Consider the following 24,556-nt stretch of genomic DNA (forward strand, 5'->3'; position numbering starts at 1 on the left):
ATATAGATATTGTAAGTGCATATGTGAGAAAGAACAATGTAACATAGTATTCATGTCTGAAATAAATTAAGAAGACTAAGACTAATTTCATGATTTATTAGTGGAGTATATTCATACTTAAATCATAACAACCTGTTTACCACTTTCTAAGGTGTTTTTTTAACATTATTTATTATTATTTATAACAAGACAAGACATTTAAGACATAAAGTGGGCCCCGGACAGGAAGTGATGCTGGAGGTTGAGAGTTGAGTTCCAGCCGCAATAGTGGCCTTTGTTGAGGTTTATTGTGCCTGTTCATTCCATAAAAGTCATATAAGCCAATTGTTTCAGTCATTCAGTCTGGTGCTTGTGTGTCTCACCCATCTTCTGAATGTGTTGTATTTGTATTTTACTTAATTTAGCCATTTTTATGCTTGAAACTGCTTAATGTAGGCTAAAATTAAGTCGAGTTTTTTTTTAAATATTAATATTTATTTACTAATAAGAGGCCATATTGAACCACAAAACAGCATGATGTATTAATTCATATATTAAAAAATGTGATAAAGTGAAGCAGCGAAATTCGAAACGCAAAGTGGGGAGGGATTACTTTATCACAGCAGTGATTAAAATATGGGGAACAGCCCCAGACAATCACACTACCACCACCATATTTTACTGTTGGTAGTAATGGGACGCACACCTTCCAAAAAGTTCAACATTTGTCTCGTCAGACCAGAGTATTTTCCCAAAGGTTCGTCAGTGGTTTTCTCTTTGATGACAAAACAGCCCCTGACCATCACACTACCACCACCATATTTTACTGTTGGTATGATGGGACACACATCTTCCAAAAAGTTCAACATTTGTCTCATCAGACCACAGAGTATTTTCCCAAAGGTTCATCAGTGGTTTATCCCTTTGATGACAAAACAGCCCCAGACCATCACACTACCACCACCACATTTTACTGTTGGTATGATGGGACACACATCTTCCAAAAAGTTCAACATTTGTCTCATCAGACCACAGAGTATTTTCCCAAAGGTTCATCAGTGGTTTTTCCCTTTGATGACAAAACAGCCCAAGACATCACACTACCACCATCATATTTTACTGTTGGTAGCAATGGGACGCACACCTTCCAAAAAGTTAACATTTGTCTTGCAGACCAGAGTATTTTCCCAAAGGTTCGTCAGTGGTTTTTCCCTTTGATGACAAAACAGCCCGAGACCATCACACTACAACCACCACATTTTACTGTTGGTATGATGAGACACACATCTTCCAAAAAGTTCAACATTTGTCTCGTCAGACCACACAGTATTTTCCCAAAGGTTCATCAGTGGTTTATCCCTTTGATGACAAAACAGCCCCAGACAATCACACTACCACCACCATATTTTACTGTTGGTATGATGGGACACAAATCTTCCAAAAAGTTCAACATTTGTGTCGTCAGACCACATAGTATTTTCCCAAAGGTTCGTCAGTGTTTTTTCCGTTTGATGACAAAACAGTCCCAGACAATCACACTACAACCATCATATTTTACTGTTAGTAGGGTAGGATGTACCACGCATCTCTCGCCCGAAGACAGCTGGGATAGGCTCCAGCAAACCCGTGACCCTCATGAGGATAAGCAGTAAAAAATGAATTAATGAAAAAAAACCATCCAATTTTGTTGTCATCCATGCTGGTTATGATTTACCTGTTTGAATCTAGGGAGCTCGGAAACAACTTTACCTTTTCCACTCAATTCAGTCCTCGGGGGGCATCTCCGCCACTAATGCCTGACATGTGCATGATGCCGATAGCGAGAACTGCTGGTGGCAAAATGTTCAACTGTGCAGGTGCAAGGACACTCCTAAAGTGATTCAGTCGAGCCTGAAATGAGGAGGCAGGTCAGTGAGTAGGAAGAATGACGACAAGGTGGCTGGGAGTGTTCTTCACCCCTCAAGAGGTAATGGGGGTAATCATCACCCTCTTGTGAAAAGAATAAATTGCTGAGTGTGTCACAACACTTCAATAATTAACATGTACTGTATGTAGCCCATACCAAACCTACAGTAAAATACTGTATCAGGGGTGTCAAACTCAATTTACTTGCGGGCCACTGGAGCTCGGGTCTGGGTGAGACTGGGCCGCATCAGGTTTTCCAAAAAAAACAAAAAAACGGATTTATTAAAATAAAATTAAAAAAAAAAACTTTGCTTTGGTTACAATTTTCCACAAGAAAAGCTCTGATAAAACATTCCACTGTTGTCAAATATCTTACTTTTTATTTTTCTACCCAAAATACGATGAAAAATAAATAAACAAATCAAGAATAAAGAAAATCAATCAATCAGTAATAAATAAATAAATATAATAATAATACTAAAATGGCAAATAATAAAAACTTAAGAAACCACATATAGTTGGTGGGTAGACAAATTATTTTTTTCAGATTAAAATGAACAAAGCATTATTAGAGCCCTGTAGACATGACAAAACACGACTATAGTCACATTTATACTCTTTTTATTTACAACATATTGCGCAACTGCAGGGTCTTGAGACACATGCTAACTCGCAAACTAGAGAGCTAGCGACCTAAACGGTAGCCTTCAAGTTATTTCCTTTAAACTTAAATAGCCAAAAACTTACCACTTCCACACGGATAGGGAGGATAACTATTAACAGTTATTTAACCTTTAACATGAACATTAATCAAACGTAATCATTTTTTTTGGGTACATGATACCATACAGCATCCATATCAAACTTGCGCGGGCCGCACTCACATTAAACTTTCATATCAAGGCGAGGGCCTCAAACTAGTGTCCGCGTGTTTGAGACCCCTGCTGTATATACTCCATATCAAATACATTCCTAAATAACCAGTGGAGTCACCTCATTTTATCGCTATTATAAACCACATAAATCTCATTAAAGCAGTACTGATGCATAACCCCCCCCCCCCCGCCTCATTTCATATAGTTCCACTCGAGGTACCTCATGTAATGTAAAATGTACACAAACTACATAAAGGCAATGAGGCAAATGATTTGAAGTGAAAACCTCTCATCCGGAGTCTTGTTCAATTGCAACCGAAACACTAAGAAGGTGATTGATCACTCGGTCAGTCTGGGTGTTCTGTTGCATAACAGCTTGGCTAGTAGTTAATTAAAGCTTGTACTCCCACATGCCAGAACTGGAGATCAATGACAGATTACTGTCATTGACCTGCTTGTCTGTTTAATGACATTCTTACATTTACAGGTTAGTGTGTATGTAAGTATGCACTGTATGTGCTGCACATGCTCATAGAGTTGGATTTTAGATGATGATAATTATTATTATGGCTGCACGGCGGATGGGTGGTTAGCAAGCAGGCCTCACAGCTAGGAGATCCGAGTTCGATTCCACCTTCGGACATCTCTGTGTGGAGTTTGCATGTTCTCCCCGTGCATGCGTGGGTTTTCTCCGGGTACTCCGGTTTCCTCCCACATTCCAAAAACATGCTAGGTTAATTGGACGACTCCAAATTGTTCATAGGTATGAATGTGAGTGTGAATGGTTGTTTGTCTATATATGCCCTGTGATTGGCTGGCAACCAGTCCAGGGTGTACCCCGCATCTCTCGCCTAAAGACAGCTGGCATAGGCTCCAGCACACCCGCGACTCTCATGAGGATAAGCGGTAGAAAATGAATGAATAATATATTTTAGGTGGTCGAGTGGTTAGCACGCAGGCCACACAGCTAGAAGACCTGAGTTCGATTCCACCCTCGGCCATCTCTGTGTGGATTTTCCATGTTCTCCCCGTGCATGAGTGGGTTTTCTCCGGGTACTCCGGTTTCCTCCCACATTCCAAAAACATGCTAGGTTAATTAGCGACTCCAAATTGTCCATAGGTATGAATGTGAGTGTGAATGGTTGTTTGTCTATATGTGCCCTGTGATTGGCTGGCAACCAGTCCAGGGTGTACCCCGCATCTCTTGCCTAAAGACAGCTGGGATAGGCTCCAGCACCCCCGCGACCCTTGTGATGATAAGATAGAAAATGAATGAATGAATGTCTACTGTATTATGGAATAAGAGCGTGAAGGAGACTAGGGGTGTTATTTCATGTCTAGAGGGCTCTAATAATAAATAATTAAACCCATAATTACAGGTTTTCGAAGCTCTAATTGCAAAAATATTGAATTTATTGACATGAATCCTATATTGTGGAATTCATTATATATTCCATTGAGAAATAAGGAATTCAATTTCACTGAAATTCACTTATCACAGTCGTTAAATTTTGCCCAAACATTGTTTATGTGTGTACTGCATCCCATATAAGAAGCATTCCACAACATGAGTTGTGTTGTGTTGTGTTGAATATCGGTGGAATGTTGAGCATCTCTATTTTTCGAGCTGATACTGTATCAAATTTGTAAACTTGCTTGACTCGGAAGTAAGTATAGCAATTTAAAATAGTTCTCATATCCAGTTAAAATTCCATCTTTCACAGAGTAACATTTGCCGTCACAAGCTTTTTGCAACGCTTGAGAAAAAAGAAGCAGCATGTGTGGCTCGGAAAACTTTAACGCTGCTTTTCCAAATAGCTCCAGGGTGTTTGGGGATGTAATGGTACATTTGCGGGCTGTGTTTGACAACATTTTGCAACCTCTAACTTCCTCTCGTTTCTCTGATCTGAAGCAAAAGATTGGCTGGCGGCTAACTACAATACCCACATCACTTCAACAAACGGCTATAAAAAGAATATTGATGTGGAATGGAAGTGGGAAAACCGTTGGAATATCTACACCGAGACCAGATACACAAGCTTTGATTGCATTGAGATCCGATTTTAACAAATACTGCAAGTGCGTGAAGTTATAGAAAAAGCCCCAAAATAAATAATTCCAATATTTTGGTCACTAGATCTGCTGTAAAAGCATTATTAAGAAATTGATTTTTCCATATATATTGCTCGGGTGGTCATTGGTACCGGGACACATGAGTGGTGTTATCGTACGCGTCCAGCTGCTTGTTAGCCTTTGTTTAGCTTTACGACTAGCTTTGCCTCAACAGAAACTGCCCATTGCTGATAATATGCAATGAAAACAATCCAAACATTAGCATAAAGCTCACTAACAGTATGCACATGTTTTGGTCGTGTCCTAGCTTGGAGAAGTAACTGAGCACACCTTGTTTTTGTATTGAGCTTTGCACACAAAAAAAACACTACATCACTAAGCTTGACCACAACATGACACTGTAGGGGGTCGGCAACCCGCGGCTCCAGAGCCCGCATGCGGATGTGACATTTCAGCCTCTCTTTGCTGAGCGTGTGATTTTTTTTTAACACTAAAGTGGGAGAAATGTTCATTTTCATAATGAATGTGAAATATCCGACTCACTGCAAGTCTGTGAATGCATCTAGACTGCGTTCTGACCGCTGGGTTGAGTCTGATTCAAGTTACTGAGCAGTAAAGACTCTTCATCCTTGTATTTGGCAAACAATACAAGCAGTTGATGTTTGCTAAATACAAGGATGAAGAGTCTTGAACCAGTCATGATGTGCTATATAGTATATCACTATATTGACACTTACTATGGTACCCATTATGTCATTGGATGGTCATATCACCTCGTACTTCGGTACGAGGTACATTATTAAAAAAAACAAAAAACAAAAAAAAAAAACTTAAACTGTATTATGGAAAGCAGGAAGTGAACAAATGTAACTGTTACTGATTATAAAAGTACCAAATGGAGGGGTAGGATTTAATAAGCTTTGCTTCTTCCTACTCCTTTTGGACATGTGGAACTGTGAACTGATTATGTGATGCATTCAATTGTAATCTGATGCATGTTCAAATGAAATAAAACCATTACCATTACCAAAGTCAAACTGTGTAACTTACGGTTAGCATAGCAACAATGTGTTATAACATGAACAGCGTTGTCGCTGTGCGCTCAAAGCCCGTGGCGAGGCAAAATGTCTCTTTTGATGGAAAAGGTTGCCGACCCCTGTCCTACACAGATGTTTACGTTCCTCGAGTTGAAAGGTGAAAGCTACCTAATGCAAGTCCGGATGAAACCAAAGTTTTGTGTACGTACTCGAAGCACAACGAGTCTGAAGTACCACCTTTGGGCAAAGCATATCTTTGCTATGGTTAGCAAGGACGCTAACAACGTGTGCTCCAGCCGTGGTCATCAGGCTACATTGGCGGACTACTGGCTCGGACTTATCAACAAAGACTAGAACCTCATATACGTAGATAGCTACAGGTGGCCCATTATAGAAAATGCATGGAAATGAAAAGGCAACAAAATTGGGCAAGCTGGCCAAAGATAGATGGATGGATGGATGGACAGATGATCAAAAAAAGCTTGTGATTAATGATGATTAATCATGGAGTAGACATGTGATTAACTTGATTAAAAAATAAAAAAAAATACAAATTAAAAATGTTATTAAATTAAAATTTAAAAAAAACTTAAATTGGCGGCACGGCGGACGAGTGATTAGCACGCAGACCTCACAGCTAGGAGACCAGGGTTCAATTCCACCCTCGGCCATCTCTGTGTGGAGTTTGCATGTTCTCCCCGTGCATGCGTGGGTTTTCTCCGGGTACTCCGGTTTCCTCCCACATTCCAAAAACATGCTAGGTTTAAATATTTTTATTAAATTGAAGTCTGAAAATGACATGAATTGATCAGGCGTTGCTATGTGTATTGTTTATTATTCAGCTATATGTGTACCGTGCATGTGTGTAAGTGATCCTTCAAGGCTTTCTTCATACATTCACTTGGTGAATAATTTGTGTGAAAAGCACCACATTCAGTACTGTATGCAGAATTCAAAAAAACAACTATTAAACTACTAAAATAAATTCACTTTTTCCATAATATTCTAATTCACAGAGATGCGCCTCAGTTCACAATATTTTTTTTCCCCTCCTTTGACTGCCTGAATGTGTGCTTTTAATATTCAGCCTGAACCAGTGAGGATCTTACAAATGGTGCATATTAATTTGAGTTTTTGTCATTACATTGAATTGCTGCACAATCCCCCGTCATTTAACCATTTACACACACACACACACCAGTGAACACATGCACACACTCACATACACGGTTGCACGGCTGGAGGAAGCTGCCATAGAATGTGCCAACCATAATTGGTTAGGTTTCTGCATCTTGCTCAAGGACACTTCCACATAGTCCCTTGGGAATCTATCACTAATTTATGCAGGTTTGGCTTGAATTAAAAAGAAGAAAAAAAAAAAAAAAGAATCATCACCGTAAAGCAAAAGGTGCAATTTGGAATGCATAAAAGAACATTGATGTTGTGCTTTTTAACAGGCAGGGGAGGCTGCTTATGAGCACTGAGTCATGCAGGGGTCACGTTTCCTTTGTATTAGTACAGTTTTCCATCCATGATCATCACCGCTTTCATCCACGGTTATGCTATTTTTTATTTCCTTTTAGTTCCTCAATGTGTTTTGATTCTGTTTTGAATGGCAGGACATAATTGTGTCACGGCATAGCAGAATGTTTCTTGCCATCAAAAAGCTTTTAACAAGCAACATAAACAGTAAGCCTATGTAATGAAAGTATTTTTTTTTAATGGGTGCAACTTATTGGCATAAAAATGAGATATTGGTTGATATTATTAATTCATTTTCAATGCAGAATTTCCTCATTAGGTATGCTGGAGACTATCCCAGATAGCTTTTTGGGCAAGCTAATTGCAGGGCAACATTCATATATCTATGAGCAATTTAGAGTCGCTTATTAACCTAGCATGCATATTTTTGGAATATGCAACAATCTGAAGAAAACCCACGCATGAGGACATGCAAACTCCACACAGAGATGCCCAATGGAGATTTAATCCCAGATCTTCCAGATCTCTTGACTGTGTGGCCACATGCTAACCACTAGACTACCGTGCAGCTGGTCCATATCGGTATTGTATTTTTTTTTTATAAGATAAGATATGCCTTTATTCGTCCCTCAGTGGGGAAATTTGCATTTTTTTTTCTGCCAATAAAGCTCCACACAGCAACAAACTCATGTGGAATTAGTTCCAAGTTTCACCTTGGTGAGATTGTGTAAGGCAGGGGTCTCAAACTCAATTTACTTGGGGGCCACTGGAGCTCGGGTCTGGGTGAGACTGGGCCGCATCAGGTTTTCCAAAAAAAAAACAAAAAAAAAAAACGCATTTATTAAAAATATATTTTTTTTAAACTTCGCTTTGGTTCTCAAATATCTTACTTTTTATTTTTCTAAACAAAATAAGATGAAAAATAAATAAACAAATCAAGTATAAAGAAAATCAATCAATCAGTAATAAATAAATAAATATAATAATAATAATAATAAAACGGCAAATAATAAAAACTTAAGAAACCACATATAGTTGGTGGGTAGACAAATTATTTTTTTCAGATTAAAATGAACAAAGCATTATTAGAGCCCTGTAGACATGACAAAACACGACTATAATCACATTTATACTTTTTTTAAATTTACAACATATTGCGCAACTGCAGGGTCTTGAGACACATGCTAACTCGCAAACTAGAGAGCTCGCGACCTAAACGGTAGCCTTCAAGTTATTTCCTTTCAACTTAAATAGCCAAAAACGTACCACTTCCACACGGATAGGGAGGATAACTATTAACAGTTATTTAACCTTTAACATGGACATTAATCAAACGTGACGATTTTTTCTGGGTACATGATACCAAACAGCATCCATATCAAACTAACATTAAACTTTCATATCAACGCGGGGGCCCGCGGGCCGCGTGTTTGAGACCCCTGATCTAAGGTAATGCCGATACGGTCACATTAGGAGGCATAAGCTAACCCCCCCCCCCCCCCCATATGCATCATACTGTCCAGAAGCATTCATAATCGTGTGTTTGGTAAGTGTGTTGACCTGGTGAGTCAGATCACCTCCACTAAGTGACTGTAAAGCCCAAGATGACTGATGTTATTGACTCGATTTGCCACCAATGAAAATAATTTGTATGACACGCTTGTAGAAGATCCTGCAAAGCTGAATCACTCTCCTTTCAAAAAAAAAAAAAAAAAGCAATTCATTACCCCCACCAAGGTCATTTTCGACACTTTTGTAGTTTGCGGCCACAAATTAAGCAAAAACTGGTCAAAGGACGCAAAATCAAAAGGGACACAGAGGAGTGAATTGATATTTCCATGACATTCTCATTCATGCATTTGTATACCACGATAACAGGTCAGAGTGGAGGCTGGAGCCTACACTAAAGCACCAGGCTTATGTGGGAGCCACTCTAGAAGAGCGTCGGAGGACTTCCATCTGTGGCGGTCTTATACACATGGTCACAAATCATTATTTAGTTAGAAAGTATTGTAATACTTTCATGTACTAAATGGGACATACAGGTGGTTACCAACCTAGACTGGGATGTCAGTCCAGTTGAGGTGGAAGTTGGAACTTTCATTCATTCATTTTCTACCGCTTTTCCTCACAAGGGTCACGGAGGGTGCTGGAGCCTATCCCAGGTGTCTTCGGGTGAGAGGCGGGGTACACCCTGGACAGCCAATCACAGGGCACATATAGACAAACAACCATTCACACTCACATTCATACCTATGGACAATTTGGAGTGGCTAATTAAGCTAGCATGTTTTTGGAATGTGGGAGGAAACCGGAGTACCCGGAGAAAACCCACGCATGCACGGGGAGAACATGCAAACTCTAGCTCTAAACTAGCTGAGGTCTGCGCACTAACCACTCGACCGCCATGCCGCCCTGAAAGATTAATTCCACAATATAATTTCCTACTGTGGGGGTCCCAAAACCCCCAAAATGTTTGGTCCAGAAGATCAAGTTTTTGGAATGTGGGAGGAAACCGGAGTACCCGGAGAAAACACACGCATGCACAGGGAGAAAATGCAAACTCCACACAGAGATGGCCGGGGGTAAGCTAACCACTCGACCGCCGTGCAGCCCTTGAAAATATTAGCGAAAGTCAAATGAGGTTCACTTGCAAAGGTTAAACTTTCAAATTTATTTGTGCAAAAACTACTTCTTCTACTTGGCCTGGCTCCCGTGTAAGAATAAATAATAAATAATAATGTGGAGAATAAATAGATGACATCAGATATGAACAATGTACAGCGTAAACAGTAATTTGTACAAATAATTTAAATAATTTAGATTATTTAAAATTATTTATTTTAGATTAATTTAAATAATTTAAATAATTTAGATGCGATGGATTCTCTTGCTCTTAATTTAGATTATTTTAAATAATTTAAATAATTTAAATAATTTAAATAATTTAAATAATTTAAATAATGTAAATAATTTAGAATTTAGAATGTATTCCTAAAAACACAGATAGACATGTTAGAATAAAAATAATAAATAATAATGTGGAGAATAAATAGATGACATCAAATATGAACAACTGTGATGGGCTGGCGACCAGTCCAGGGTGTACCCCGCCTCTCGCCCAAAGACAGCTGGGATAGGCTCCAGCACCCCCCGCGACCCTCGTGAGGAAAAGCGGTAGAAAATGAATGAATGAATGAATGAATATGAACAATGTACAGCGTAAACAGTAATGTGTACAAATAATCTAAATTATTTAAATTATTTAAATTAATCTAAAATAAATAATTTAAAATAATCTAAATTAAGAGCAAGAGAATCTATCATATCTAAATTATTTAAATTATTTAAATTAATCTAAAATAAATAATTTAAAATAATCTAAATTATTTAAATTAATCTAAAAAAATTATTTAAAATAATCTAAATTAAGAGCAAGAGAATCTATCATATCTAAATTATTTAAATTATTTAAATTAATCTAAAATAAATAATTTAAAATAATCTAAATTATTTAAATTATTTGTACAAATTACTGTTTATGCTGTACATTGTTCATATTTGATGTCATCTATTTATTCTCCACATTATTATTTATTATTTTTATTCTAACGCGTCTATCTGCGTTTTTAGGAATACATTCTGGTATACATCCTTCATCATTTTGCTGCTCTGCGTAGCGTATGAACATGAATTTGTTGTAAAATAATGCAGATACGTCTGGTTTTCCATCACTTATCCACCTTATTTTCTTGCAACTGGGTAGGCTTTGTAGTCTGATGCGGTATATTTATGGTGTTTGTTGAGTAATTGGGCACTCATTCAACTGGAGCTTTTAGATTGAAGCATTTTGAGAAAATGACAGTTATAGTTTTGTACTGTGAGGCAATTCTTTCTGCATTTACCAAATTTTTATGAGCATTTACTTGGGGATTTTGGTCCTAGTAGAGCGTAATCCCTGCTACTGTACGTACAATGCCTTGGTCACTAACCCCAGGAGTCGCACTGATAACGTTAAGATAAACTGATTGATTTAATCATATTATGTAAAGCAGTATGTGACTTTTCAAAGCTGCGGAAAGCCTCACCACCTGCTGTGTCTTCCGGCAAAGCTGCTGGCCTCTTAGCGTAGTGCCCTACCGACCTGGCACCGTATTATTATTTGGCCACCTGCCGTGCCTGAGAGTCCGTAACGCTGTGCAGGATTGATCGTGATCTTGCCTTCCAATTATCACCGAGGAAGCCAATGCTTCCATCTAACCAACAAGCAGATACTACGGATGTAAATGTCTGAAAGAAACAATGCTTTTTTATTTAAGATCGCTATTATTCATGCGTGAGACCCTCTTGTGCATCAATTAGAGGTATAAAGTACATGCTAAAAGAAGTCCGTACAAACACACACACATATATATTTACCATATACGGTGTATATGTACTGTATATGCAAGCCTCCTACACACGAGGTGAACAGCTTTGAAAGTAGCGACAATGAGTCGCGGGGGTCACTGAAAATCCTCATGTGATGAGTAATGTACAAGCGTTGCACAATGTAATGTGTTTTTCAAACACTTAGCAACGTTAGAGTCACCTGAGCTGCTAAAATTAAACACCAACATTATAGAGTCTAAATTCATCGCTCAGCGTTCAAACATTTGGTCTATTTTGGGCCTGCGACTGATGACTGATGACTGAACGCAGGGTTTAAACTTCTGATGCATCATATGGTGCTAATCACCCCAATATGTTGTGTACTATATGGGCAAACACCAGATACCATCCGTTCCTTCTGAATTTGATTAGACAGCCAAAACGGTTTTGGGGAGGCCCTACTGTGTTCCAGCAAGAACTTGAAAGCCCTGAGCTTAAACCCATCTTGTCAACATTGTCAAGAGTCAGCTTGTGAACCTATTTTTCCGATAAACCACTAACAAAAAAGAAGGATATCCGGATCAGACACCCAGGACACCTCAACTTGTTCTTCTCCCAGTTGACCGAGTTCCGTTCCGAGATCTGTTAGGGTGAGTCCAGCCATCGGAGGTCAAAACTCCAGTCACAATGTGATGGCTTTGGACTTGACTTGACAACATCATCAAAGACCACACATACAAATTTAATAAAGCTGTTGTTGTGATGTTTCACAGTGTCCCTGAATGCATCTTGCGCTCTTGTAATGAGAATTAAGGATCGACCGATACATCGGCCGGCCAATATTTGCGTTCTTTACTTGAATCGGTACCCTATCTGTTAGGGTGAGTCCAGCCATCGGAGGTCAAAACTCCAGTCACAATTGTGATGGCTTTGGACTTGACTTGACAATATCGTTAAAGACTTGCAACTTCAACTTGGGTTGACTGGGAATGGACATGAAAATACTTGAGATTTTCAGTCCAGTATCAACTAACGAGACGGCTGTATGTCATCTATTCACGTCCAATCAGGACAGTTTATAACAAAACCGGCCAGATCGGCAGCGATGACCAATGGGATGTCTTACTGATGATCATTTCATTTGCATTCACAAATAACAAGGTCATGGTTTGTAAGGACTCCAACATTTCAGCCAATGATTTCCGACTTGACTTGATCTGTCTTGTCATGAGTTGAGACCTGACTTGGACTTGCACGTCTTGACTCGAGATATGCGATTAAAGACTATTCTCTTGCTCTTTTGGGCACTACCCCAAACTCATGACCACGGGTGAGGGTGGGAACCCGGATCGCCAGTAAATTGAGATCTCTTTCTATGGATCATTACTACAGACGTTGCACCAAATCACCTGTCAAAGCCATCCCTCACATGTGAGCGAAACCCTGAGATCCTTGAGATCCTTGTCCTTAACCAAATAGACACACAGATAGATTGAGAAAACATAATAGATCGAGGTGACCCAGAAGCAAAAACCTTGGCTGGGAGTGGTTCACTGGCCGCATCGACGGCTGTCTTCGGGGGTTTGGTGGAGTCTGTTGGGAGCCGGCCACAGGACTTCCTATCATGCACAAATAGTACCGTACCAGTGACATGGACAGATGTAGCCATGACATAGAGACAAAAATCAGTCTTTATCAGTTCTATCCGCCCAGATAATGAAAAAGCAAGATTGTTTTGTAGGCGTGGTCGTTTTTGTCGTCGGGGTAAATATGGTAATGGTACAGCACACTGAAAAATGTAGTATGTGTGGTATAAATGTACCCACAAGGGTTTGGGTACATATTAGTGCTGCTTCCTTCACTAGACTACCGCACTTGCACACGCTCACTTGCATTCCCACACACCGCAGATGCCAGTGAGCAATTTTCACTCCACTCCATAGAAGTCGCACTTGTCTGCCGGGATGTACGACACGGAGGCTGATGTTGTCACTCGGGTACGTGGCACGACACGTTTAATAGGGCATTTGCAGCTTCCGCTTGGAAGTGGATGTACTTTGACCGCCGATGTGTCAGAACCCCCCCGCCGTACCTGACACATTTGCAGTGTCTCGCACCCAGGGACAAACACAGCTTCTATTGGCTGTGGATGTAATGTACTGTTGCTGGGGGGGGGGGGTAGACTCAAGGTCTCACATTGGGAAGCTGTACATTGAACTTACTGTAAGTCAGGGGTCTCAAACTCAATTTACTTGGGGGCCACTGGAGCTAGGGTCTGGGCAAGGCTGGGCCACATCAGGTTTTCCAAAAAAAAAAAAAAAAACGCATTTATTAAAAACAAAAAAATATACAAACTTTTTCAGTGCTTTAGTTCCGATTTTCTACAATAAAAGCTCTGATAAAACATTCCACTGTTCTCACAGGGCACATATAGACAAACAACCATTCACACTCACAATCATACCTATGGACAATTTCGAGTCGGCAATTAACCTAGCATGTTTTTGGAATGTGGGAGGAAACCGGAGTACCCGGAGAAAACCCACGCATGCACGGGGAGAACATGCAAACTCCACACAGAGATGGCCGAGGGTGGAATTGAACCCTGGTCTCCTAGCTGTGAGGTCTGCACGCTAACCACTCGACCGCCGTGCCGCCCCAAAACAAAACAAACAAACAAAAAAAATATATATAGATACATATATTAATACATATATTAATATAAATTGGGGCTGTCAATTGATTAAAAGATTTGATCGTGATTAATCGCATTTTTGGCGCAACAGTTAACTCAGAATTAATCACATTTAATTACAGGTAAAATAAGTTTTTATCTATAATAAGTAGGGGAAATCTCTTTGTGGTAAACGATTCCATGCGTAACTACAACGATAATTACATGACATTTTAATGTGTTAACTTTGGCAGCCCTAATATATACATATATATATATTAATTTTAGTAAATAATTTCCTTGACTATTTCAACTTTCGGCTTTTAAAATTACATAATATTACAAATTTATTTACAATTTCTTTATACAAGTGTCATACTATTAGCTATATGTTCTAATTTCCCTCAAACTATGAAATTTAATTTTACAGTTTTTTTTGTTTTTTTTAATAAATAAAATTAAAATTAATTAATTAATTAATTAAAATTACATAATATTACAAAGATTTAGTGTCCATCGTTGCTCTTTTTTATTACTTTTCTAGTTTAATTGGATTTCTGCAATGTGCTCCAGGCCAATAAAAAACAGCCAAAGGCCGCAAATGGCCCGCGGACCACACTTTGGATGCCCCTGCCCTAACCCTAATTCTAACCCTATCCCTTTCTAATCTATAGAGGTGTTGGGATATTCTAAATGCATGAAATGCATCAAGAAGTATCCTCTTTCCAACACGCTGACAGTCCCAAAGTGATCTTCCAGTATATGGACTTTAATGGACCGAAGGAGAAAACAAGAAAATATATAAACATAAATAAAAGATGAAGCATAATGGGCATAACTATTGAAGTCATAAACTAAGTAATTTGTGCATAACTTGGCGGACGTCGGCACCTCCGCTGTGTCATTTGTTTAAGAATGTAGACCGAGCTGCAGAATCTGTGTGGTTGCTCAGCGTAAAAAAAAAAAAAAAAAGCACACTTGAAAGAGTGCTGCACGACGCCGCACTGATCTGTGTCCTTGGTCTGTCTCCGCTGTCGCCGCTCATCACTTAATTGTGCATGATTTTTCTGCCCGGCTTTGACTCCCTTCTGCAATAAAAATGTTGCCTTAGCAATAAAAGTTGGTCAAGCAGGGAAATACAGAAAAAGGGACCGTGAAGCCGACCACATTTCACATTTCAGCAGTCTGGGAAAAAAAACACTGTGAAAGTTTCATTGACTCAGGCACGATGCAAGGCATTGCTTTGATTGTCTGCGCCATTACCAAAACATCAAATAATATTTCAGAGCGGATACTGATTATGATACATATCCTGCAGCTAGCCAGGGTTTAAAACACACTGCAGTACAGCTGTCATATTTAATTATGTAATGTTGGCAACCTAATGCGAATTCATAGAAATCTTATTTACACTCATTAATGCATCTGTATTGCTAAACAAACAGATGCAGCAGATGATTGACAGGTATATTTTCACTAAACGGAACCTGATGGATTCTTGCAGGTCAATATCGGTTGGCTACATCCACCATTTGATTCTATAATAATAAATATTTTTTTTTATATTGCACTTTACATTACGGAAATCTCAAAGTGCTACAAAGAAAGCATAAAACCTACAATGAAGAACACAACAAAAGGTATATATATATATATTATTATGTATATATTATGTATATATATATTTTTGACATTTGATTCTATTATAGTAACTCCGGTTTGGTGGAATTGAACCCTGGTGTCCTAGCTGTGAGGTCTGCGCGCTAACCACTCTACCGCCGTGCAGCCCCCAATGGAAATACTACTATGCAGTAATAATATTGCCAGGTTGCTATAAGATCCTTGAGTATGTTAAAGGATCTGCACCTATGAAAGCGGAAATAATAACTTTTTTTTGTTCGCTCCTCATTTAACTCTTGTTTTGAGTGCTTTACTACTGCACTTTATGTCCTTGTGTGTTGTGTGTACAGTGTGACTGACTGAAGTGTTCATTTAGCTTGATGTGTACACTCTTATGTATCGTCTTATGTAATAGTGACGCCGAAACAATATTAGCAAACTCAGCTGTCCTTTGCATGCAAACACTCACGGTCACACAGTACAGTGGGGAATCCCAAAACCCTGTACATAACTGATAGCATCCTTGAACATGTTGAAGGATCTGCTCCTATGAAAGTGACAGTAATAACTCCAAAGTGTCTTTTTTATTCTATCTTCATTTGATTTTGTATTTAATGTTTTATTACTGCATTGTGCATAATTCATGTGCTCTGTGTACTGAAGCGTATATTCCGACTGAACTAAAATGCAACATACCCGGGTAAGGGTGAATTACCAGTAATCCTGATATTCCTTTAGAGCAGGGGTGGGCAAAAAAATTGCACACACACACATTATTTTACTCTTATAATTGTAACAGTCCACCTTGAATTATTAGTCTAATTTTATTTATACAAGTGTCATACTATTAGCTATATGTTCTAATTTCCCTCAAACTATGAAATTTAATTTTACTTTTTTTTTTGTTTTTTTTTTTAACTGAATAAGACATCATGTTAAAAGTTGAAATGCTCTGAAAGCAAACTGGCGGGCCGGATTCAAACACATGGTGGGCCGCATGTGGCCCCGGGGCCGTAGTTTGCCCACCCCTTGCTTTAGAGCAGGGGTGGGCAAAATTTTTGACTTGCGGGCCGCATGATATGACAAAATTTACGGGGGGGGGGGGGGAGACTATATATTTTACACGTAACAGTCCACCTGGTATTATTGTATCTATAAAATTGTCATGCAATCTATTATTATTTATTATTTTATATTTATATTTAAATATTTTAAAAATAATAAAATATTATAATAATTACAATAAAAGTAAAATAATAATTATTATATTATTATTATGTAAAATATGCAAATATAACAATAATATTATATATAATTAATATAATAATTAGCATTAATAATTATAATAATCATAGTAGTTCCAATAATAATTATAATAATCTAATAATAATAATAATATTATATTATTATGTGCTTGTGTCCCTTTTTTCAGGAACACTTTGTAAACAACAGACCATGTCAAAAAACGAAATTGATAAAACCATCAAAAGGTTGGCTCAGGCCATGATGCCAGGTTGTATGTTGAGTTTAAATGAAATACTTTGGAAAGATTGGGCGGGCCGTATTCAAACACTTGGCCGGCCACATGTGGCCCCCGGGGCCGTAGTTTGCCCACCCCTTGCTTTAGAGGCTTTTCCCTCCAAGTCACTGAAGTTGATCCCCGAGAGCGATATCATCACATTATCCAGATCCAGCGGTTGAAGAATCCTGAATAGATCACTGCAACACCCACTCTCCCCTCACGTTGACCCCCCCCCCCCCCCCCTTCATAAAAGCCCACTCACACTTCTCCACATAAGTCATCACATTCTGGGATGCATGGAGCTCCCATGCTGGACATGAGAGGCAAGCCAACATGCAACCATTGCAGCACAGCTTTTGTCATGACTTATTATAATAATAATAATAATCATAAGAAAGCTTCTTATTTGCGTGTGTTGTCCTCTGAGAGGGGGGGGGGCAGCTTTGGAAAGCATGTGGGTGAAAGTGATGCGATGATCATGTCTCATCATCAGTAGGCAAATTAGTTTTACGCTTTTTTTTTTCTTTCTTCCTGCACCCTCAGGGCGCATTTGCTCACATTTAAATAAAATCAGGAAGTGAATGCGGAGAAGATTGTAAATATTCATGAGTCTTTATAGAATTAATTGCATGGAAATTGCATTGAATTCTAATTTAATTAAAAAAAACGTGCAATGATTAGAGATCAAATTGAGAATATATATAAATGTCATTTCCTTGAATATTGTGTTTAAACTGTACTTCACAAATTAATTAACGAATGAGCAAAATATCAACTTACGCTGCGGTGGTGAGTTAACGCAGTCATCCGGAGGAGATTATTGCATTCCTGGAATGTTTTTTTGCGTGCGTACACGCACCTCTTAGCCTCATCCACGCCGCCGACACCCATCCACCCTTGTGTGCGCCGACGGAGAAAGGTGGACGCGCCGACGTGAGCGCGCTTCCCTGGCCGCGCCGAAACGCGTGGCCGTGCACGGAGGAGGTGTGAAGACAAGGCAGAAAGCCGCCTTATCAGCCCCTCCTGTCAGCAGCGCTAATAAAGCAGATAAGCGCGTCCGTAGCAGCCTCCTTGTGAAATACCAAATTGAATAAGTGAGTCTTTTAGCAGCGATAAAAAAGGTCTAATGTGGAGTCTGCGTGCTTCACCGTGACCTTCTAACTCATTCGTGGGGGTGGGGGGGTGGTGGAATTAACATGTGCACCCTCCAGTCAGGTTTGAAATGATTTCCAATGCCGGTGACTTTCCAAAGACCTGAAACTACTCTTCTCTGTCGCCAACCATTTTTTTCTTTTATGCTTTTATGAATTTCAAAAGTGAAAAAAATGTTTCATACAACTTCATATGTTTTGTAGAACCTAAAGTAGAACTCTAACATTATTAGAGCCTTGTAGAAATTATCCTCGCCATTACACTCCTATTAGTCATCGGGAACTTGAGCTAGTGAGCTAACCAGTTAGCCTTGAATTTATTCCTTCTAAACTCATGAAAGGGTTTCAAATGGAATGGGGAAAAAAACTGACAAATTAGAAGTAAAAAAAAAATTACCACTTCCACACAGAATGGGAGGAGAACCTGTTATCATTCTGCTTCCGTGGCTACATGAGTGCAAGATACATTCATTTTCTATCACTTATCCTCACGAGGGTTGCGGGGGGTGCTGGAGCCTATCCCAGCTGTGTTCGGGCGAGAGAGAGAGAGGCGGGGTACACCCTGGACTGGCGGCCAGCCAATCACAGGGCACATATAGACAAACAACCATTCACACTCACATTCATCCCTATGGACAATTTGGAGTCGCCTATTAACCTAGCATGTTTTTGGAATGTGGGAGAAAACCCACGCATGCACAGGGAGAACATGCAAACTCCACACAGTGATGGGAGGGTGGGATTGAACTCGGGTCTCCTAGCTGTGAGGTCTGCATGCTAACCACTCGACCACCGTGACTTATTTCAGACTGAAATAAATTTATATATATATATAAATACGCAGACAGTAATTTTTTTTTTTAATTTCTGAAAAAGGTGACATAGCGAGGGAGTGATATTGTGAGGATTGTAATCCCAGTAATCCCTCGCTTATCGCTGTTACAGACCCAACCGTGATAGGTGAATTTTCACCAAGTAGGATTCCTTCTTCTAAAAAGGAATAGTTTTATAGAACATACAAAACCTGTGTGCGATGTTCTAAATACTGTCCCAACATTTTTTAGAGCCCTCTAGACATGAAATAACACCCCTACAGTCACTTTACACCCCCGTTACATAATATAAAAACCATAATACTAAGACATTTAAGACATGCTTGTCTTAAATGTGTGTAAATTTGAATGCGCCTTCTTAATGTCTTACAATTGTCCCTCATTTATCGTGGGTATTTGGTTCCAGACCCTACCATGATAAGTGAATTTCAGTGAAGTAGGATTAACATTATTGAATGCGCCTTCTTAATGTCTTACAATTGTCCCTCATTTATCGTGGGTATTTGGTTCCAGACCCTACCGTGATAAGTGAATTTCAGTGAAGTAGGATTAACATTATTGAATGCGCCTTCTTAATGTCTTACAATTGTCCCTCATTTATCGTGGGTATTTGGTTCCAGACCCTACCGTGATAAGTGAATTTCAGTGAAGTAGGATTAACATTATTGAATGCGCCTTCTTAATGTCTTACAATTGTCCCTCATTTATCGTGGGTATTTGGTTCCAGACCCTACCGTGATAAGTGAATTTCAGTGAAGTAACATTAACATTATTGAATGCACCTTCTTAATGTCTTACAATTGTTCCTCATTTATCGTGGGTATTTGGTTCCAGACCCTACCGTGATAAGTGAATTTCAGTGAAGTAGGATTAACATTATAGGATTAACACCCATATAGTCAACCATTACATTTGTATTACCTAATATAGTAGATATAGTCAGTGTATAGTGAGGGGTTTTACTGTGTTAAAATATACACAATGATGTTAAACAAATACACTTTTGCTACTTTCACTTGTTGTGGGGAATTTTTTCACCAAGTAGGATTCCTTCTTCTAAAAAGGAATAGTTTTATAGAACATACAAAACCTGTGTGCGATGTTCTAAATACTGTCCCAACATTTTTTAGAGCCCTCTAGACATGAAATAACACCCCTACAGTCACTTTACACCCCCGTTACATAATATAAAAACCATAATACTAAGACATTTAAGACATGCTTGTCTTAAATGTGTGTAAATTTGAATGCGCCTTCTTAATGTCTTACAATTGTCCCTCATTTATCGTGGGTATTTGGTTCCAGACCCTACCATGATAAGTGAATTTCAGTGAAGTAGGATTAACATTATTGAATGCGCCTTCTTAATGTCTTACAATTGTCCCTCATTTATCGTGGGTATTTGGTTCCAGACCCTACCGTGATAAGTGAATTTCAGTGAAGTAGGATTAACATTATTGAATGCGCCTTCTTAATGTCTTACAATTGTCCCTCATTTATCGTGGGTATTTGGTTCCAGACCCTACCGTGATAAGTGAATTTCAGTGAAGTAGGATTAACATTATTGAATGCGCCTTCTTAATGTCTTACAATTGTCCCTCATTTATCGTGGGTATTTGGTTCCAGACCCTACCGTGATAAGTGAATTTCAGTGAAGTAACATTAACATTATTGAATGCACCTTCTTAATGTCTTACAATTGTTCCTCATTTATCGTGGGTATTTGGTTCCAGACCCTACCGTGATAAGTGAATTTCAGTGAAGTAGGATTAACATTATAGGATTAACACCCATATAGTCAACCATTACATTTGTATTACCTAATATAGTAGATATAGTCAGTGTATAGTGAGGGGTTTTACTGTGTTAAAATATACACAATGATGTTAAACAAATACACTTTTGCTACTTTCACTTGTTGTGGGGAATTTTTTGGAACCTCTCCCCTGCAATAAACGAGGGAACATTGTACATTATACGATGTCTTGTAATGACTTTACACTCGCATTACTCAATATTGTAAACAAAATAAGAGTAAATCTCAAAAGGCGTTTAAGATGTAACTAAAACGCCTGCTCAAGCAGTGTTACAGTAAATGTGTTCCCCGGGGAACATTTACCTGCCTCACTGAAAAAAATGACACCTCGTGGCCAATGTGATACATTCACTACATTCTTTTGTCTTGTATTTGTATTTTAGTTCATGTAGTTAGTTCATTTTGCCATTTTTATCCTAATTAAATATGGATTTTTGTTGATTTCTACCAACAGGCCAGGTCAATAGTGAGGGATGATGGTAATTGTATTATAGTTATTATAGCCATTTTATGCTTGAAAATGGTTAAATTAGGCAAAGAATATGTCAAATTTCCTGAAATATAATTTTTTTAACCACAAACGAACCACAAAAGAACGTGATTTATTAATTAATATACTGTATTTTGAAGATTTACTTATTTATTATTTAACATCCTGAAAAGTCTGAAGACTATTTTGTGCACTGTTTGCATTCTATTTACGGATTAATTACACGCTTGGCATGCAATTCGCCACGGAAAATCCTCATGTTGAACTCCAGAGAAGAAGCTCTTGCAATAAAGAAAGGTACGTCTATATTTTCTTGCAGCTGCAGGTAGAGAATATGTAGGAAAGTGTAGGAAGGAGGCAATAAACTAGAAAAAAAAAGAGACTCAAAGAGAGAGGGGAGTGAATTGCTGACTAGAAGGCATCGCTTTGGGCATCGTGATCACTTATTAAATCACTAGGAAGATCCAAGACGCTACAGAAAATTATTTGAGAATTTCCTACAACTTGCTCCAAGAGATGGTGGAAATGGTGGACAAGTTCACAGAAGTTATGTGTGCCACAAATTTGGAACATATATATATATATAAAATATTCTTTGCGCATTGACATGCAGTATAACCGATTTACACACTGACATGCAAAAATGAGTACCACTGTAGGGGCAAACAAGGCTTTAGACTCACATAGTGTATGTATGAATTTATTCCTTCTAAACTCATGAAAGGGTTTCAAATGGAGTGGGAAAAAACTGACAAATTAGAAGTCAAAAATGTACCACTTCCACACAGAATGGAAGGAGAACCTGTTACAAGATACATTCATTCATTCATTTTCTACCGCTTATCTTCACGAGGGTTGCTGGAGCCTATCTCAGCTGTCTTCAGGCGAGAGATGCGGGGTACACCCTGGACTGGTGGCCAGCCAATCACAGGGCACATATAGACAAACAACCATTCACACTCACATTCATACCTATGGACAATTTGGAGTCGCCAATTAAGTTAGCATGTTTTTGGAATGTGGGAGGAAACCGGAGTACCCGGAGAATAGCCACGCATGCACGGGGAGAACATGCAAACTCCATACAAAAAAACCAGCTGTCTTGTCAAATGCACCGTATACATTTTGAAACAAGTTTAAGATTTCAAGGTGCAACATATTGAGATATGTGTAATATTTTAGCACGCTTATGTCAGCCATACATATAGAAAGTATAGAAAGTATAGAAGAAAAAAAAGGGCGGGTGTGACTGGCCAATCACAGAGCGTGAAAAGTCAGCATTTTCTTTTACCATAAATATGGCTACTTACGAGATGTACTCGTTTTATACTTGTATCTGGCAAAAATGTACTTGTTTATAACGAGTATCCAGATCATCCCTCGTATTTATTCATGTACGTGCAGGAGGGTAAGATGGTAGGACCCCAAGAATACATTTATAAATGAAAGTCTACCAATGAGTCCATCTGCGAACATGCAACACCATTTCCACAGTCACTCAACAAGGGTTGAACAGATTGGTAAACAGTGTCAAGCTTTTGTAGAAGATGTTCTGACACTTTCATAAATAGGAGGTCACCATAATCAAAGAAAGAAGCAGAAATTAAAGGCTTCCGTGTATAATATGAGAAGCAGGATTTATTTATGAAGAAAAAGGTTTTGGCTTCAGTTTTCATACAAGATGCGAATGACGAGTTTTAGTACTTTTGGTACGAACCATTTGAACTTCTTTCCTTTCAGCTGTTTTGATTTTAGGGAGCTCACAGGGTAACCATTTTCCATCGGAGAAAAGCACAGATTTTTAGTCTGCATTTAGCACTAGCTTGATTTGTACTGAACAGTATCAAATGAAGACTATTTGTTCGAAGGCTTGGTCAATTGAAGTAGAGGAAGAATAGATGATGATTTGTATAAAAATTAAAAAAGGCACTGAACATATTTTGACTTATTAAGACTGTACACAGGGGCGGCACGGCGGTTAGCGCGCAGACCTCACATCTAGGAGACCAGGGTTCAATTCCCACCCTTGGCCATCTCTGTGTGGAGTTTGCATGTTCTCCCTGTGCATGCGTGGGTTTTCTCCGGGTACTCCGGTTTCCTCCCACATTCCAAAAACATGTGTGGGTTTTCTCCGGGTACTCCGGTTTCCTCCCACATTCCAAAAACATGCTAGGTTAATTGGCGACTCGAAATTCTCCATCGGTATGAATGTGAGTGTGAATGGTTGTTTGTCTATATGTGCCCTGTGATTGGCTGGCGACCAGTCCAGGGTGTACCCCGCCTCTCGCCCGAAGACAGCTGGGATAGGCTCCAGCACCCCCCGCGACCATCGTGAGGAAAAGCGGTAGAAAATGAATGAATGAATCAAAAACTGTACATATAAATGGAAAACAGCAACGGACTTAGAACAGAACCTTGGGGTACTCCTTCAGTTAAAGTTACAGATAAAACCATCCAGTCAGATCGCCCAATTTTATAAAACCGATTTATTACGACATCATGATCAACAGTGTTGAAGTCTCAAATAATAACACTAGACGTGTTCCATATTGTGGCTGTTGTTACCGGGAAATGTTTATGTTTTTGTGTAAATTGTCGACGTAAACCACATACCGGGCTGCACGATATCTTAGGTTCCGCTGTACTTAATTGGTCCAAAACCAAACAGTTAAGTACTGTAAAATGCAAATACAATAAAATAAAAAAACCTACAGTGTGTACGTTACCT

General features: G+C 38.9%; 1 protein-coding gene across 5 annotated transcripts in view; it reads right to left on the reverse strand.

The window, feature by feature from the left end:
* The window catches only part of htr1fa (5-hydroxytryptamine (serotonin) receptor 1Fa), a 31,774-nt gene extending 13,148 nt beyond the window's left edge, over positions 1-18,626 (reverse strand). For 2 of the 5 annotated variants that reach the window (XM_078795222.1, XM_078795220.1), the window contains exons 1-2: positions 18,319-18,625; positions 1,729-1,869 (exon numbers count right to left, since the gene is read on the reverse strand). The gene's annotated coding sequence lies outside the window, so the exon portion shown is untranslated. Of the gene's footprint in view, positions 1-1,728; positions 1,870-18,318 lie in introns of all 5 variants that reach the window. The other 3 variants (XM_058082658.2, XM_078795221.1, XM_058082656.2) reach the window with 2 other exon arrangements.
* Positions 18,627-24,556: the final 5,930 nt, after the last annotated feature.

The sequence above is a fragment of the Doryrhamphus excisus genome, linkage group LG12 (genome assembly GCF_037039965.1).
Source record: "Doryrhamphus excisus strain RoL-2023G ecotype Guam linkage group LG12, RoL_Dexc_Guam_v1.1, whole genome shotgun sequence".
NCBI classification, from domain to species: Eukaryota; Metazoa; Chordata; class Actinopteri; order Syngnathiformes; family Syngnathidae; genus Doryrhamphus; species Doryrhamphus excisus.